We start from the raw sequence: 3,924 nt of genomic DNA on the forward strand, positions 1-3,924 counted from the left end.
TGCATCATCTCCACAATGCTGGACTTCAATGGGGTTGGAATGGATGTTACCATAGCAATCGCTCATTTAGGTGGGATACCATCGGATACCATACTGTAACCAAAGACATATATATGTCAAATAGGGTCTGGGAGGTTGGGGGTTTGAGGTTGGGGTTTCTGGGAAGGGTTTAGGGGTGTTAGGGGTCTCGTTATCAGTGGTTAATTGCCACATTAGTAGGAACAGGGTAAATCTGTGGTGGATCAAACTGTATTACAGTGATAGCAACACCTCCTGGCACACGCCTGGGGGCAGTGAGAGGGGCAACTGGCATCAAAAAAACGACTCCGAAAAAGAGGGAAACGTGGCGGTCTTCTGGTCAGACTACGGAGACGGGCACATCGTGCCCCACTTCCTAGCATTCTTCTTGCCAATGTCCAGTCTCTTGACAACAAGGTTGATGAAATCCGGGCAAGGGTAGCATTCCAGAGGGACATCAGAGACTGTAACTTCTGTGCTTCACGGAAACATGGCTCACTGGAGAGACAATCTCGGATGCGGTGCAGCCAGCGGGTTTCTCCACACATCGCGCCGACAGAAACAAACACCTTTCATGTAAGAAGAGGGGTGGGGGTGTATTCCTTATGGCTAACGAGGCATGGTGCAATGAAAGAAACATACAGGAACTCAAATCCTTCTGTTCACCTGATTTAGAATTCCTCACAATCAAATGTAGACCGCATTATCTACCAAGAGAATTCTCTTCGATTATAATCACAGCCGTATATATCCCCCCCCAAGCAGACACATCGATGGCTCTGAACGAACTTTATTTAACTCTTTGCAAACTGGAAACCATTTATCCGGAGGCTGCATTCATTGTTGTTGGGGATTTAACAAGGCTAATCTGAAAACAAGACTCCCTAAATTTTATCAGCATATCGATTGCGCAACCAGGGGCGGAAAAACCTTGGATCACTGTTACTCTAACTTCCGCGACGCATATAAGGCCCTGCACCACCCCCCTTTCGGAAAAGCTGACCACGACTCCATTTTGCTGATACCTGCCTACAGACAAAAGCTAAAAAAAGAAGCTCCCACGCTGAGGTCTGTCCAACGCTGGTCCGACCAAGCTGACTCCACACTCCAAGACTGCTTCCATCACGTGGACTGGGACACGTTTCGTATTGCGTCAGATAACAACATTGACGAATATGCTGATTCGGTGTGCGAGTTCATTAGAACGTGCGTTGAAGATGTCGTTCCCATAGCAACGATTAAAACATTCCCTAACCAGAAACCTTGGATTGATGGCAGCATTCGCGTGAAACTGAAAGCGCAAACCACTGCTTTCAATCAGGGCAAGGTGTCTGGTAACATGACTGAATACAAACAATGCAGCTATTCCCTCCGTAAGGCTATCAAACAAGCTAAGCGTCAGTACAGAGACAAAGTAGAATCCCAATTCAACGGCTCAGACACAAGAGGCATGTGGCAGGGTCTACAGTCAATCACTGACTACAGGAAGAAATCCAGCCCAGTCACGGACCAGGATGTCTTGCTCCCAGGCAGACTAAATAATTTTTTTGCCCGCTTTGAGGACAATACAGTGCCACTGACACTGCCTGCAACGGAAAAATGCGGTCTCTCCTTCACTGCAGCCGAGGTGAGTAAAACATTTAAACGTGTTAACCCTCGCAAGGCTGCAGGCCCAGACGGCATCCCCAGCCGCGCCCTCAGAGCATGCGCAGACCAGCTGGCTGGTGTGTTTACGGACATATTCAATCAATCCCTATACCAGTCTGCTGTTCCCACATGCTTCAAGAGGGCCACCATTGTTCCTGTTCCCAAGAAAGCTAAGGTAACTGAGCTAAACGACTACCGCCCGTAGCACTCACTTCCGTCATCATGAAGTGCTTTGAGAGACTAGTCAAGGACCATATCACCTCCACCCTACCTGACACCCTAGACCCACTCCAATTTGCTTACCGCTCAAATAGGTCCACCGACGATGCAATCTCAACCACACTGCACACTGCCCTAACCCATCTGGACAAGAGGAATACCTATGTGAGAATGCTGTTCATCGACTACAGCTCGGCATTCAACACCATAGTACCCTCCAAGCTCGTCATCAAGCTCGAGACCCTGGGTCTCGACCCGCCCTGTGCAACTGGGTACTGGACTTCCTGACGGGCCGCCCCCAGGTGGTGAGGGTAGGTAACAACATCTCCTCCCCACTGATCCTCAACACTGGGGCCCCACAAGGGTGCGTTCTGAGCCCTCTCCTGTACTCCCTGTTCACCCACGACTGCGTGGCCACGCACGCCTCCAACTCAATCATCAAGTTTGCGGACGACACAACAGTGGTATGCTTGATTACCAACAACGGCACGAGACGGCCTACAGGGAGGAGGTGAGGGCCCTCGGAGTGTGGTGTCAGGAAAATAACCTCACACTCAACGTCAACAAAACTAAGGAGATGATTGTGGACTTCAGGAAACAGCAGAGGGAACACCCCTATCCACATCGATGGAACAGTAGTGGAGAGAGTAGCAAGTTTTAAGTTCCTCGGCATACACATCACAGACAAACTGAATTGGTCCACTCACACAGACAGCATCGTGAAGAAGGTGCAGCAGCGCCTCTTCAACCTCAGGAGGCTGAAGAAATTCGGCTTGTCACCAAAAGCACTCACAAACTTCTACAGATGCACAATCGAGAGCATCCTGGCGGGCTGTATCACCGCCTGGTACGGCAACTGCTCCGCCCTCAACCGTAAGGCTCTCCAGAGGGTAGTGAGGTCTGCACAACGCATCACCGGGGGCAAACTACCTGCCCTCCAGGACACCTACACCACCCGATGTTACAGGAAGGCCATAAAGATCATCAAGGACATCAACCACCCGAGCCACTGCCTGTTCACCCCGCTATCATCCAGAAGGCGAGGTCAGTACAGGTGCATCAAAGCTGGGACCGAGAGACTGAAAAACAGCTTCTATCCCAAGGCCATCAGACTGTTAAACAGCCACCACTAACATTGAGTGGCTGCTGCCAACACACTGACACTGACTCAACTCCAGCCACTTTAATAATGGGAATTGATGGGAAATGATGTAAATATATCACTAGCCACTTTAAACAATGCTACCTTATATAATGTTACTTACCCTACATTATTCATCTCATATGCATACGTATATACTGTACTCTATATCATTGACTGCATCCTTACGTAATACATGAATCACTAGCCACTTTAACTATGCCACTTTGTTTACATACTCATCTCATATGTATATACTGTACTCGATACCATCTACTGTATCTTGCCTATGCTGCTCTGTACCATCACTCATTCATATATCCTTATGTACATATTCTTTATCCCCTTACACTGTGTATAAGACAGTAGTTTAGGAATTGTTAGTTAGATTACTTGTTGGTTATTACTGCATTGTCGGAACTAGAAGCACAAGCATTTCGCTACACTCGCATTAACATCTGCTAACCATGTGTATGTGACAAATAAATTTGATTTGATTTGATTTATTGATCCAGTCTGCATTCCCACCAAGATTCCCACACAGATGAATCTCTTTCTTTCTTTCTTTTTCTCTCTCTCTCTCTCGCTCTCTCTCAAGCTCTTTCTCTCTCTCTCATGCTCTTTCTCTCTCTCTCTTCGCAGTCACATGTGTGTGTTTAGTTGTTGTTTACTAGATTTTCTGAATATACAGCCTATGCATGCCTCTGACACACACATATTCCCCTGAGAGATCTCTCCACATGCTGCTCCTGTCACAAGATCATATAATAACACAATTGTACATTGTTTAAAAAATATTTATCCTCCATGAACAATATTACATTTACAGTAGACATTAATAAGACCAGAATGGCTTTCCAATGATCTGTGCAATTTTACACATTTTGCCATTGGACGGA

The sequence above is a fragment of the Oncorhynchus masou genome, chromosome 31 (genome assembly GCF_036934945.1).
Source record: "Oncorhynchus masou masou isolate Uvic2021 chromosome 31, UVic_Omas_1.1, whole genome shotgun sequence".
Taxonomy (NCBI): Eukaryota; Metazoa; Chordata; class Actinopteri; order Salmoniformes; family Salmonidae; genus Oncorhynchus; species Oncorhynchus masou.